We start from the raw sequence: 15,373 nt of genomic DNA on the forward strand, positions 1-15,373 counted from the left end.
TTTCAAGCGGAAACCCAAGCAAACACTTTGACTTCTCTCTTGCCCTATACATTTGGTGGGTCCTCAAGGCCTGTCAACCCAACGCCCTTGACACCTTCCTAATCCAGCTCCTCCTTCTCCCACCACCCTGGCACAGATGCCCATCTCACCCCGGGGACCTCCTCACTGGTCTCTTGCTGCCCATTTCCCCATCTCCAGTCGATCCACCACATCACGTGAGTGAGCTTTCAAAAAGGAAATCTGATCCTCTCTCTCTCATACACACACACACACACACACACACACACACACACACACACACACACACACACACACACACACACCATCGGTCCTCAGTGGCTTCTCACTGCCCTCAGAGTAAGATCCAAACCTCTTCACTGACACAAATGACTGGCCCATGACCTGGCCCCTGCCTGCTCCTTCCTACATCCTCTCCCACCAGGGCCACATCACCTCCCGCTGCTTGAAGGTCCCAGAGAAGACAAAGTTGCATCACGCCTCCTCTCCAGGCCCTGCCCGAGCTGCTCTCTGTGCCTAGAATGCCAGGACTCCCTTGGCCACCTGGTGGACACCTACTCATTTCTCAGGACACAAACACTAGCTCCTCCAAAAAGCCTCTCATTCATTACCTCCACAGCCTTCACCAAGCACAGATACCATGCATGGCACTGGGGCTCTCCTAGACTTTCCTGAATGGTCATCTCCCCTCTGGCCTGGCAGAAGTGACCAGTCCCTCCGCTGAGCCCTGTAGATCCCCTGAACGCTTCCACACTGACATCCATGACACTGATGGCTCTTGGCTTTTGTGCATGTCTGTCTCTTTCACAGACTGAACACCTTAAAGGGGGAAGGTGACTCTTCTTTATCTTTGCACCCTCAGTACCTAGCAGAGAGCTAAGTATACAATAGAGACTCAATAAATGCACATGGCAGGAGCGAATGGAAGAACAAAGAACATGAGGGAAAGTACTCCACAAACCACTGATAGGTGGGGTTCTACTGCTACTGCTGAGGCCAGGTGCCTTTTTCTATGTAACTGGGATTTCGGATCCTAAATGCCTCGTTGCGGAAAATCCAGAGCCCTTCCCTACCTCAAGTGCAAGTGGAAGTGGGCAGCAGGGAGTGGCTTTGGCTTCTAAGTTGTCCCAAACACATGCTATTGGGAGGCCGCAGAGGAAGTGGACACTCATGCGGTAGATTCCTTGCAGGCCTGTGACAATGGCCTGCAGTATGTAGGCTGGGGAGGGGAGACTGGAGAAGGGGGAGGACACGGGGGGGCTAGGGCCTTAGAGCAGAGAGAAGCGTTTGCTACACATGGCACTGCCCTCTCCCAGCCCCACAGCAAGGACAGGTCACCCCAAGCATAATTCTTCCTCTGCAATCCTGCAGGTAAAACCCACTCCATGGAGCTCTCCATTACACCCTGCTCACCCGTCCTAAGGGCCTTTCTTGCTTAACCACCTCTGATTATGTCCTAACTTAGAAACCCGCCATCTATTCACGGGTGGGTGTGGGCTAAGAGCCCCAAGCCTGCTGCCTGCAGGATACCACAGTATGAGCATCTGAGCAGGCTGAGCGAGACTGTAGTATTTGAACACACACACATCTCATACCAAACTCAAGCCAACCACTTCATCTGGTGCTCAACCTCAGAAACTGCAACTTCTTCCAGAACTAGAGGAACAGCCTAAGATGAATTTAAGTATCAAGAGCCAGCATGTCTGCCGCCCACCTGGTGCCCTTCGAGGGGACTTCCGAGGTTAATCTGGATCATAGTCTTACTTTTCCTTGACCCACTGACTTTTGAACCTGACCCCCAGAAAATGCAACTCTGCCAAATTCCATCCTTTTAGGAGACAGATCCACCCTGAGTCTGTTTTTCCTTTTGGGTACAACCTATTTCAGAGCTGACTGCCAGGCTCCCATTGAGGGAAGGGGCTGGTGGGACCCCACTTTGCACCCCTTGCTGTGCCACGTGCAGTGCTGAGAGCCCTGCTGCTGTTCTGTAAATGGCCAGTGAGGATGCTGGCCATCCTCAGGGGTGCTGGGGCCATGTTCCCGGGTCTTCTAGCATCCCACTCTCTTCTTAAAGACCTTGCTTCCACCTGGCTTTTGGTGTGTTTCCCTCCCGCCCCCCACAAATTTTTTTTTCTTTTTAAATCTTTGTGTACTGTCTTAGGGAAACTGAAGAGATGGGAAAATGTAAACAAAATCCTCAGTTTACAAATAGACAGGCTGGAACGGATGACTATGCTAAAATGATCAAGGCAGGAGGGTGAAAGGAAATAAACGTGGGCTTTCTGCTCTGACTCTTTCATTCAATACTTTTGGCTTTAGAGAAGTAACTCATCCTCTCTGAATCTTAGTTTACCGCCGTTACCCTTCCCAGCTTTAAATTCTCTGAGAACTGCAGTTCCTACAAAACAGGAGCTGGACTAGAGTTCCTTGGCGGCTCAGCAGGTTAAGGATCCAGCATTGTCATTGCTGTGCCTCAGGTCGCCGTTATGGCATGGGTTCAATCCCTGGCCCAGGAACCTCCACATGCCATAGCCACAGCCAAACAACAACAACAACAAAAACCAGGGGCTGGATGGTAACAGTCCCTGAGATCCTAAAAGTTGTAAAAGGTCCTAGAGTTCTAAAAGCAGATTATTTTGGGAAACAGCAGATTCTAAACAATACTGGTTTATGAAGTACAGTTTATGCATAACTTTTCAGAAAAAGTTTTCTAGGTAAATCCCAGTTTCACTCATCTATGTTCATCAAGACTTTTCAATTAAAAGTGAATTCAACAGGAGTTCCTGTTGTGGCGCAGCGGAAACGAATCCAACTAGGAACCATTAGAATGCAGGTTCGATCCCTGGCCTTGTTCAGTGGGTTAAGGATCTGGCGTTGCCATGAGCTGTGGTGCAAGTTGCAGACATGGCTCGGATCTGGAGTTGCTGTAGCTCTGGCGTAGGCCGGTGGCTACAGGTCCAATTCAACCCCTAGCCTGGGAACCTCCATATGCTGCAGGTTCGGCCCTAAAAGGGCAAAAGACCAAAAAAAAAAAAAAAAAAAAGGAATTCAACATATTGACTGCAGCACTATATAAAATAGCCAAAGACTGGAAACGACCCAAACGGTCTTCAAAAGTAGACTGGTTAAGTAAAGGACAGTATTTTCATACAGTGGAATACAAGTTAGGCAATGGAAAAAATGAGGCAGCTCTCTGGGCACTGATAGAGAACAATCCCCTAGTTACGTTAAAAGTGAAAAACAGAATGCAGAACGCTGTGTATACTATGCCAGCATGTATTTATTTATTCACATTTTCTTTTTCTTTTTCTTTTTTTGCTTTTTTGGAAGTTCCCAGGCTAGGGGTCGAACCAGAGCTGCAGCTGCCGGCCTACACCACAGCCACAGCAATGCAGATCCGAGCCACATCTGCGACCTACACCACAGCTCACGGCAACACCAGATCCCCGACCTACTACTGCACAAGGCCAGGGATCGAACCTCTATCCTCATGTCGGATTTGTTTCCATGGTGCCACGACAGGAAATTCCTTCATATTTTCCATGTGCAGAAACTACATCTGGAAGCATAGCTGAAAGATGACAAACTGTCGTTGCCTAGGACAGGGACACTGAAGGATCGAAGAAATGGGGAATATTAGAGGATGGGAAATTCATTTTTTCAAAGTATTATGTTATCAAATTTATCAATATTTTTATGGGTTATGTTTTGTCTCTTTCTTTAAAAAGGTCTTCCTTCCTTCCCTCAAGGTTAAAGTAGGTGTTTATTATTTTTCTAATTCTAGTGCATTTACGTATGTATGTATATGTCTATACAGTAATCTACCATCTATGTTGAAACTATTTTTGAGACTTACTTTATACTAAATAACTTACCTGCTTTGAATTTTGAACTACATATATGCCTAAACCCATTTTTTAAAAATTGAAGTAGAGTTGATTTACAGTAGTATATTCATTTCATGTGTACAGCATAATGATTCAGGATTTTTTTTACAGATTATACTCCATTACAAGTCATTACAAGATAATGACTATAATTCCCTGTGCTATACAATATATCCCTGTTGCTTATCTATTTTACACACAGTGGTTTGTATCTCTTAATCCCATACCCCTAATTTGTCCCTCCTCGTTCCTCTCCCCTTCGGTAAACATTAGTTTTCTATATCTGTGAGTCTGTTTCTGTTTTACATATACGATCATTTGTATTATTTTTTTCAGACTCCACAATAAGTGGTATCATACAGTATTTGTCTTTGTCTTAGTTATTTCACTGAGCATAGTGTTCTCCAGGTCCATCTATGTTGCTGCAAGTGGCAGAATTTCATTCTTTTTTATGGCTGAGTAATATTCCATTGTATATATACACCACCTCTTTATCCATTCATTTGTTTTGTTTTGCTTTTGGCTATTCTCACAGCATGTGGAAGTTCCCAGGCTAGAGATCAAACCTGTACCACAGCAGTAACCCAGTGACAACGCTGGATCCTTAACTCCCTAGACCCAAAGAGAAATCCAATCCATTTGTTTGTTGATGGGCACTTGGGTTGTATATTATCTTTTCAAGTAGAAAAGTGGGGGGGGAAATCTATCAGGTTTTATTTTTAAATAAAACAGAAATTTTAAGGAATCTAGTGTATAGGATGCATTTTATGGTGTGTGAATTATATCTCAATTAAAAAAGAAAGCTTATATGGCAAGGTTGAGATTAATAGCATGAGAACTGGGAGGAGACAACAGAATCCTCCTAGTTAAGGCTGAGGTGAGGGTTTAGCCAGGATCTCCCCAAGACTCAGTTTTATAGTTTAGCCTAGTTTTATAGGTTGGTACCTGTTTAGGCAACTCAAAGCTGCAATCAACTAGGAGGCATCTCTTTACCTTCCTCACAAGTCTTGCCTGGGAGCCGGCCCTACCTCCTTCTATCAGTCTGGTTCTCTTGGAAGACCAGGCCAATGCGGGTAACCAAGGCTCTCCCCTGAGAGCCAGTGCTCAGGCATAGGACACTGTGGGCCACGCCAACTGGGCCCAAATCAGGACAAGGAGGAGCCAGTGCTGAAGCTGGACAGACACTGTCTGGCACCTGGAGGGATGAGGTGCTGGAAAAGAAGTAGAACGATGAGGTGCAAAGCCAGGAGGCCCCAGAGAGGGTCTAAGAGGCAGAAGGAGGCAGGGCCAGGTAAATGTTCAGAACATAAAGACTGGGAACCATGGTCCTTGCTGCTTGGCTTGGGTGTGTATCCCTAGGTACAGTGATCACTATCTGAAGGCCATTGCATCTGCTATATCCTCCTCCTCCTCCTCACCACCAGCAAACATTCACTGGGAGTCGCTATGAGTTCAAGACCAGGGCTGGGGATACAAAGATATTTAAAACGGGGACTTGCCGTTTAAATGAAAAGTGATAACACTGATCTACCCGAAAGCACAAGATGCTAAATGAAGGGTATGATCGGAGCTATGGTCCAAAGGAGAAGCTGAAAATCCTTTAGACCGGGTTTCAAGGTTTTCTTTATCGGGGGGCCCCGATGTTACTGGAGTCCCAGGGAGAGAGGCCCACAGGGTGGAAGAGAGGAAATTCTTAAGGACGGGAACACGAACAGGGCTACAAAGGCGAGCAAGAATGAGCCAAGCAGAAGAGAGGAAAGAGGAGGCTTTCCAGACGTCTGAGGAAGCATGAGAGGTAGGAGTGCTTGCCACCAGCAGTCTGGACAAACACACAGAGTGGGTCACTGGGTCAGAGCAGAGGGTTAGGGCCGGAGAGCAGGGGAGGCCAGACCCCTGTGTGGGAGGCCCTGACTATCAGCCTAGAAGTCTGATCCTTGCTGTGTAGACAGTGGGGAGCCATTGAAGGTTGCTGAGCAAGAGGGTGACCCTTGCAAACAGGCGTTTTAAGTGAGATTACAGAGGAGCCCTTTATCCCAGGCTTATTCAAAGACCTGTGTGTATTTCAAGTGGCACTTGAGACAGAAAGTCGTAAAGCATTGCCCTGTGTCACGGAGATGAAAGAAAAAAAGGTTTAAGGTCTCACAAAGAGATGCTTCAGTGAGAATGAGAAATGAAAGGAGGCACGTACATTTTAAAGAAGGAAACATTTGCAGGCTAGAACTCCCAGGCATCTGGAAAAACGGCAGTACTTTCTTCAGAGTCTGGAATGCCCTCTTTTGGCTGGAAGGGTTCTGCCTCCTTTTTTGGAGGTTAGTTGTGATGTCAAAACACAGGACTGTGGTGTAGGGAGGCAGCTGGGAGGAGGCAGATGAACAGAAATATAAATATTGGGCCTGGAGAGCATAAAAGGCCTCCATACTGAGACCGCCCTCTTGCAGGGCACTTCTCCATCTGCCTCTCTCCGTGGCGCCTTGGCGTTTTTGCCAAAGTTGCTGGGAGTTTCCTAACTACCCAAATAGCTTCTCCTCTTAAAACAATACAATGATTTTTTAAAAAAATTCTCAGTTTGGATTCAGAGCATTTTTCTTTTTTTGCTGTTTTAGGATCACACCCGCAGCATATGGAGGTTCCCAGGCTGGGGGTCCGATTGAAGCTACAGCTGCCGGCCTAAACCACAGCCACAGCAACGCGGGATCCAAGCCACATCTGCGACCTATCCCACAGCTCACGGCAACGCCAGATCTTTAACCCACTGAGCAAGGCCAGGGATCGAACCTGCAACCTCATCATTTCTAGTCGGATTCATTTCCACTGTGCCACAACAGGAACTCCAGAACTTTCTGAACAGTGTTCCTAATTGTGGGTGGTGAGGCAGGGGGCAGGGCTGCTCTGGGACTGTGAACTGGGCAGCAACTTTAGGCCATAAATCAGCATTTACGTAAGGTGGGAGAGGAAGTCAGGATTAAGTTTCCGGTCTTAAACTAGGCTGTGTACAACTGCAGGGCAAGCTCTGTGAATGCAGAGGCAAAGCTGAGAGAGCCAGGGAAGGGCCCGAGCTATGCACAAAAATGAGCCTGGCTGAACTGAAGCCAGGCAGGTGGGTGACTGTTCCAGGTGGCTCCACAATTCCAGAGGGTCTTCTTTCTCTGGCCTTTTTTTTTTTTTTTTAATTAAAGTTTTTTTTAAGTATAGTTGATTTACAATGTTGTGATAATTTCTGCTGTACAATAAAGTTATTCAGTTACACATGTACACACATCCATTCTTTTCCTTCTCTGGCCTTTGTTTTTTGGGTTTGTTTTTTTTTTTTTTTTGTCTTTTTGCCTTTTCTAGGGCCCCTCCCACGGCATATGGAGGTTCCCAAGCTAGGGGTCTAATTGGAGCTGTAGCCACTGGCCTACACCACAGCCACAGTATCGCAGGATCCAAGCCGAATCTGTGGCCTACACCACAGCTCATGGCAACGCCGGGTCCTTAACCCACTGATCGAGGAAGGCCAGGGGTCGAACCCGCAACCTCATGGTTCTTAGTCGGATTCATTAACCACTGCGCCACAACAGGAACTCCCTTCTCTGGCCTTTGCCAGGGGCTCCTCTCCTCGACTCTCCCGCCCACACTCCCTGAGGGCCTTTGAGCACTTTCAGTCTCTGCACATTCTACACAAAGGACTGCAAAGGCAAAGCTGTCTTTCCCAGGAGTTCCCTTCATGGCTCAGAGGTTAATGAACCCAACTAGGATCCATGAGGACTCGGGTTCGATCCCTGGCCTCACTCAGTGGGTTAAGGATCCGGCGTTGCCATGAGCTGTGGTGTGGGTCGCAGACACAACTTAGATCCCGAGTTGCTGTGGTTGTGGTGTAGGCTAGCAGCTGTACCTCCAATTCGACCCATAGCCTGGGAATTTCCACGTGCCGCGGGTGTGGCCCTAAAAAGCAGAATAAAAAAAAAAAAAAAGCTGTCTTTCCTTCGTTCCCCTCTTCCGCCCCTCCAGACTAGTGCTGGGCTCCAGTTAGGCTCTTACTAAAGCAGCCCCAGTCTGGGGCTATAGCTAACAGGACCTTGACAGTCAAATCCAGTAAAAGCCCAGATGTACCCAAAACAAAGGATTGTGCAACTCATGGGAACTCCTACCTCAGTGATATTTTTGCTCTAACCTTCATTCCCCTGTGGTTACTATGTCTGCAGGTCCCCGACTTTCCAGAAATGTCCTGATTTCACAGGTTTCTCCTTGAGTCTCTGGAAGCACACAGCCTTGACACACACTTTGGCTTGACACATGGTCACTGTGCCCATGACACACAGTTGGCACAACAAGACTGCAAAAGTGCATTTCCCCCCAGGTGAAACTCAGTCACCTGGTTGGGGAGAAGGCCAGGCATGGGGAAGCTCTGGGGTGCCAAGGCCATCAGTACCTGCCACACTGAGCAGAGAGGCTGCCCCAGCCCAGCAGCAAGGCGGTGCCACCGAGTCATACAGTACTCTCAGCAGGGCCAAGCGCTGCCCTGGCAGAGTCTTCTGCCGAGGGCAAGGAGAGAGTGGGCTGAGACTTGGCATGTTTGAAGAATGGCCCTGCGTGCATCCTGTACATGTTTTTGACTGTGTTTAAATCTCTCTGCTACAGTCAGCCACCTCTGAGGCCTTCAGGGAGAACCTGTTTGCCTTCTTTCCACACTTGAAAGCTTAGCTCCCTTCCTGCGGCCCAGCGGCTCAATGGGTGTGTGGACCCCCACCCTGCTCTGTGCAGCAGGCTTCACTCACGAAGGGGGCCCCGGGACTCCTTGAGAGAAAATGAACATGAGTCACTCCTCCACCTCCCCCACCCCCAGCCCAGACACTGTCACAGACACACAGTCTCAAACGCTGCAGCACTGTTCCCCTTTGCCCAGAACACAATAAAGGAATTAGGACCCACCTATATACTTCTGCAGCTGACATTTCAAGGCTCAAAGTCTAGCTCACCAGCCCAGTCACACGTCTGACGTGTCCTCTTTGCAAGCAGGCCCCGATCCAGCCACCATGCAATTTTGCTAATTCAAACTGCTTTCCCGTTTGGGGAGGTCGATAGCCATCTCCCATCTCCTCTTCCTGCTGATGTCATCCCACATTTTCTACAGGCACAAATAAGGGTACAAATCCTGGGACAGCGTTCAGGCTGCCTGAGGTAGGAGTGGAGGGATCCTGCCCTCCTGGGTACACTTCACGTCTCTGGCGTGTGGCAAATTGTCCGAGGTTAAGGGAGAGGCAAGGAAATAAATCATCTAGCTAAGGTGAAAGGCCAAAAAGAACTTGGCCACTGCAGCCCAGGCCCAGATCTGTTCTGGGGATTTGCAATGCAAATCTGCGTTTTGCTCGCTGCCACCGAGGTCTTGCACAATAGCCTGTGTATAAACATCCACGCCAACAATGCCTGACTGTGCAATCACGCTGTAATTACAGGCCGGCAGGAAGCTGATGCTAGGAACTGCACCATTCAACCTCTAGACATCCCATGTCGGAGTCTCCACGGTAGGGACCTACATTCCTGCACACACTGACGCGTCCCCACCGCGGGCCGCTGCTACTGCACTTGCAGACTCCAAGCCAGGGAGCCTGGGCGCCACCCGGCATAGGTCCGCCAGTCCCAAGTTAGTTTGCAGGGATGTCACAAACTTCTCAGCTGCTCTTTAAAAAAAAAAAAAAAAGCAACCCTGCGCCACGAGGGTACAGAGGGCGGCGGGAATCACCATCAAAGTTCCCAAGCACATTCACGAAGCCCTAGCAGCTTTTGCAAACAGTAAAGAGCGAGATGCCACAGAGTCCACTGGAAGCGGGTTTTGCAGTTTTATATAGAAAACACTCACATATGTACGTGGGTGTGCTGACAGTTTTTATGGCTAAATTGCAAAGTGTTAGGACTTAGTGATTACTGTCAGGTTCGGGACGTGGTGTAGGAGGAGAAAGGGTGGGGGGGGTGTCAGCGGAATTTATTCAAAAGGGACTTAAGGGGCAATTCTGGATTTGCTTTTTGGAAATGCGTAGGGTTGTTTTCCCAAACTGCCTAGTTGCTCTGCTCTTCGTCACTGGGGGGCCAAGCAAAGAAAAATGGGGGGAAAGTTCCTTTAACTTCCTTCCTGCGACCTCAGCGAGGGCTGCGAAGAGGAAGAGCACGCTTCCCTGGGAAGCACCGGGCGGGGACTGGAGGGCGGCTGCGCCCAGCCTGTGGGGATGGGGGGCGCCGGGCGGACAACTAGCCCGGGACGCAGGCCGCGGGAAGCCCCTTCCCTGCACCCCTCCGCTCGCCAACGGCGCCTGGAGCGGCCCGGCTGCAGCCCTGGCTGATTTAAGTCCCGCGGCAAACCTGCGACCACTGGGGCTCAGCTCGAGGCCCGGCTCTCGGCCGAGCTCCCTCCCTGCAGCGCCCTCCGCACGCAAGCCCAGCGCAGCCGGCCCTGCCCGGCCCGCCAAATCCCCGCCCGCGCGGCCAAGCTCCGGCCCAGAACGTTTCCCAGCCCCACGTCGGCGCCCCGGCAGCGAAGGGGGCGCCGAGCCCCGCGGCTCACCTGCGCGCTGGATCCCGGGGCCGCTCAGAAGGGTGCGAGGCGCGGGGCGCAGGCGAGCACGGCCCGCAGACACGGCCCGCAGACTCAAACTTTGTTGCTCTCGGGACGGCGCAGTCGTCACTTCCTCGCGGAGCGGGTGGCGCGGCCCGGGCTGTGGCCCAGCAGCTCGCGCGCGGTGGCGCGCCGGGCCCTGCAGCCGCCCGCGCCCCCGGCTCTGCGCGCCCTCGGCTGCGGGAGGAAGAGGGCAGCGGTCCGCCGAGCCTGCACCCCTCGCGGTCAAGCTCGCTCCAGCCGGGTCGTTTTCGCGCCGAAGAAGTGAAGTCGCGCCTCCTCTCAGGCTGGGTGGGGGAGATGGTGTTGGGGTTCAGGGACCCAAAGCTGAGGTTCCAGGAGAAACAAAGGGTGAGGAAGTAGGAAGAGAAAGTTTTTTCAGTGTGGCGTTGAGGCTAGGTCGTGCTAGAGAGCAGAGTGCTCTGTGTATTTGCTTTGGTTTGTTTTTTGTTTTTAACCAAATAATGACTAAACTGGACCTTAAAACGCAAGCCTCCTCTCCTCACATCCCCTCATAGGATCTGCACGTTCTTCGTCATTTCCACTGATCATATGGGCACAGGACGTTCCGTATTTATCAGCCTTCAGGGGGCTCTTTCAGCGCCCAAGTTGGGGCTGCAAAATAGTTTCAAAATCCTCCCCCGCGATTTCCACCTCCTCCTTTACACTGAATTCACAGATCTCTTTGGGGCCTGATGCATTCCGTGTTTCGTCATGGACCAAAAGTGATTTGGAGGGTAGGGTGGAGCCCTGACAAGAGGAGCTTCAGGCAGGAGTAATTCTGAAATTTATCATTCTCAAAATAAATTTGCTCGCCGTATTAAAAAGCATAACAAGAAAAACTATCTTTCTGGTTTCTTTTTTTTTTTTTTTTTTTTTGTCTTTTGTCTTTTTGTCATTGTTGTTGTTGTTGTTGCTATTTCTTGGGCCGCTCCCGCGGCATATGGAGGTTCCCAGGCTAGGGGTTGAATCGGAACTGTAGCTGCCAGCCTACGCCAGAGCCACAGCAACGCGGGATCCGAGCCGCGTCTGCAACCTACATCACAGCTCACGGCAACGCCGGATCGTTAACCCACTGAGCAAGGGCAGGGACCGAACCCGCAACCTCATGGTTCCTAGTCGGATTCGTTAACCACTGCGCCACGACGGGAACTCCTGGTTTCTGATAAATAGCAACAAAGTAGTTAAAGAGCAGCCTTTCGGGAAGAATTCCTGATCTGGTAACTCTGGAGAGAAAACGGGTTAGCCTTTGCTGTGGTTAAGAAAAAAAAAAAAAAAAAAAAAAAAAAAAAAGCAGACATTTGAAACTGCAGTGGAGGGCTTTCATAACAGAAACATTAGCTTCATTGTAGCTTGTTGTGAAAACAGGGACCTTTTCAAAGGTGGTTCAAAAGCATCAGTTAGAGCTCAACAATTTTCCCTTTTTCCCTAAATGCGGCTCCTACTAGCACATTGGCCAGATCACAGAACCTCCCGTTCTAATGCTTCATCTTTTTACTAAAGCACAGGAAACCAGAGAGTTGAGTGAAGGCTTTGTCCAGAAAGGTGGATGTAAAATTGATAGAAAGTGACATCTGAGAAATGATCCCCAGGTCTGTGTTAATACCTAGTGGGAAGCCACAAGTGCAGACTCAGCCAAAGGTTAGGAGTGTGAAGATGGACGCTTTCCTAGCAACATAAAATCCCCCACATTGCAGCCTTTTATGCTCTATTCTAATTTCTACTGAGACATTATTAATGGCACATTATAAATATAAAATGCACCATGTAAGAAAAATAGTATTGCTTTGAGAAATAAGTGCATTATTAGACTCTCAATGATTATAGTCCTCTGAAATTTTTATGACATCACACTGTTTGCAGGGTGGTGCTGGAGGGTTTATCCAATTCGGTTTTGAAATAGAAGTAATTCCTTAATGCCTTCCGCTTAAAGCAAGCCATGACATAATCAAGAGGCGCAGAGAGAATATGTCACCCAGGTTTCTAAAAGCAATCACGTGATACTCCGTATTTGCCAGAACAAAAGCAGAATATTTCTTTGTTCAGTGTTGTGGGTCTGAATTCTCAGTCACAATTCCATGAATATTCAGTATTTCCGCATGCCGGGGAATAATTAGCAGACAGTGTAAAAGTGTGAAGGCCTGACACTTATGAATGCGCAGACACGTATTACTTTTTCTCTGCATAGGGCTGCATTTGCTGGAGTATCACAAAGCGTGGAAGGTATGGTGAGCACACTGGAAGACAGCCCCCTGCTGATAGTGATTCCCCCCCCCCCCCACCTCCTGGTATTCATGCCCTGTGTAATCTCTTCCTGAGTGTGGGCTGGACTAATTGACTCAGTTGTAACTTTCAGCATATGGCAGAAGTCATGTGATGTCACTGCTGAGACAAGGTTATAAAAAACCCTGCCACTTCCACCTTGAGTGCTCTGTTTCTTGTTCTTTCTTGGATCATTCACTGTGGGAGTAGCTAGCTGCCATGTCCTTAGGCAGCCCTGTAGACAGGAATTGAGGCCTGCCAACAACCAGATGAGTTAGCTTGGGAAGGGTTACCTCCCCCTACCCCCAAGCCAATCGAGCCTTCGGATGAGAACTTCAACCCCAGCCTAGAGCTGCCTCATGAGAGTCCTTGTAGCAGAGGCATCCACCTGAGCTGCCTGGATTTCTGACCCACAGACACTGGAAGAAAATAAATATTTGTGGTCTTAAGTTGCTATGTTTTGGAGTCATTTGTTACACAGCCATAGATCACTAATGCATAGGCCAAAAGAGAAGTGAGTTATCATGGGCCCAATGACAAACCCACACAGACTTTCTGGGCCCTCACCTGGAAAGCAGAACATGGAGAAAGAGACAGGGTCCTGGACCAGACCTAGGTGTAACACATAAATCTTTTTTTTTTTCTTTTTAGAGCTGCACTTGTGGCATAGGAAGTTTCCAGGCTAGGAGTCGAAGTCAGAGCTGCAGTTGCCCACCTATGCCACAGCCACAGCAATACCAGATCTGAGCCGTGCCTGCAACCTACACCTCTGTTCACGGCAATGCTGGATCCTTAACCTACTGAGCGGGGCCAGGGATCAAACCCACATCTTCATGGATACTAGTTGGATTCATTACCACTGAGCTACAATGGGAACTCCTAACACATAAATCCTAATAACCGGAGGCCTAGCCCTCACACCTTTTACAGAGCAAAGGTCATCCTTGGATTTAAACTGGGTCAGCAGGTTTTGGTTGCTGCTCAGTCCCAGGCAGCCCTGGTACTAGGTGTCATCAACCAGATAGTATGTGCAGGATGTCTTTGTGTCACAAGAATTGTCATCTGTCCAGGTGTCCTCTTCCTCCTCCTCAGGATACCTGCCCTGATCCCCAAGGCCTTGGCACAATTAGTGACTGTGGAGTCAGGCCTTGGTCCTGGAAAGGGAGCTTGAAAAATGGGCCTTCAACCCTGGCAGCCAGAAGGCTTTTCAGTGGGGGTCCAAATGCTAGGAAGAAAGGCTTGTGATCCTGCAGTCAAAGAGCAAGCCGTGGACTAGCTGATAAGAATCGCCTCCACACTGCTTCCAGGGCTACAAAGAACATTCTGTCCGTGTGATGCTTATCTTTCTCTCAGCATCATTTCCTCTCTGACTGGAGCTAATTATTTACTTTAAAAACACAAAACAAAGTTTTAGGAAGCAGGAAAGATGTACACTCCTTCATCCCTTACCAGGTAGGCACCTACTTGTGCTTCTCCCCCCATGTCCCCCTCCCCCTCAGCCAATCTCATAGAAGCTGGCAATTGTAGGGCCCTGTTCAGTTTCCCTCCAGAGACACGAGGCTCTGATTTTTCTCATATGCAGTGGCCGCAGCTGCTGTGTTGCCATGCCATCATCCGGTTGCTAGGACTTGTGAGGTTGTAGATGTGCCAGAACGTGAATCTATTAATTTAACAGGAACCAGGCTCAGCACATACGTTCCTTGTTAGGTCATTTGCTTTGCTACCTAAACCACATCCAATGCGTGCAGCAATGGGAACGTTTCCTAGAGTCTGGCTTTGCAAAAATACTAAATGCCCTGAATTTTGAGTCTGCACAGTCAGTTTTATATTATTAAATTACTGGGGAGGACATAAAGACATTCTAGCAAACAGATTCACTCAGGAAAAAAAAATCAAGGAAAGGGGAATAGTCAAAGTCTCCGGTCTTCATTCTCTACATGTTGAGGTCTTTTTACCGGTTAGTTCTGTATGAACTAACTTGTGTAGAAATCCTGTCCTGAGCCCAGGTTGCTCACTGATAAGGTCTGAGTTCGCCAACACCAGAACTAGGTGATGTGTGTGCCTTTTTTTTTTTTTTTTTTTTTTTTTTTTTGCCATGTCTTGGGCCGCTCCCTCGGCATATGGAGGTTCCCAGGCTAGGGGTCGAATCGGAGCCGTAGCCGCCGACTTACGCCAGAGCCACAGCAACGCAGGATCCGAGCCGAGTCTGCAACCTGTACCACAGCTCACAGCAATGCTGGATCCTTAACCCACTGAGCAAGGCCAGGGATCGTACCTGCAGCCTCATGGTTCCTAGTCGGATTTGTTAACCACTGAGTGGGAACTCCCTGTGTGCCTTTGATAAGAGAAACCACTGTCCTTTTTCATAAGCAGGCAGCTTTCATTCCCCTTCAAACAACTCCTACTGAATGTCTGCTGATGGCTGTGCTAGGGATGCAAAGATAAAAAGGATGAAGTCTCTCCCTAGTGGGAGAAAAAGACACATAAAATACAAGGCAATATGAGACATGTTATAATCAAGGTTTGCACAGGGCCCGGTGTGTTTCCAGAGAAGGAAGCAGGTTCCAGAGAAGGAACACCACCAGTGGGTTACCACCAGTGTTTTTCTTTAAAAAAA

General features: G+C 49.0%; 1 protein-coding gene across 5 annotated transcripts in view; it reads right to left on the minus strand.

The window, feature by feature from the left end:
- Positions 1-10,570, minus strand: part of MIDEAS (mitotic deacetylase associated SANT domain protein) — a 72,038-nt gene extending 61,468 nt beyond the window's left edge. For all 5 annotated transcript variants that reach the window (XR_014811104.1, XR_014811102.1, XR_014811105.1 and 2 more), the window contains exon 1: positions 10,444-10,570. The gene's annotated coding sequence lies outside the window, so the exon portion shown is untranslated. The remainder of the gene's footprint in view (positions 1-10,443) is intronic.
- Positions 10,571-15,373: the final 4,803 nt, after the last annotated feature.

This window comes from Sus scrofa, chromosome 7 (genome assembly GCF_054392235.1).
Source record: "Sus scrofa isolate SSC_HxYL_T2T_F1_AM1 chromosome 7, Sscrofa_HxYL_maternal_Yorkshire_Landrace_v2.0, whole genome shotgun sequence".
In the NCBI taxonomy this organism is placed as follows: domain Eukaryota; kingdom Metazoa; phylum Chordata; class Mammalia; order Artiodactyla; family Suidae; genus Sus; species Sus scrofa.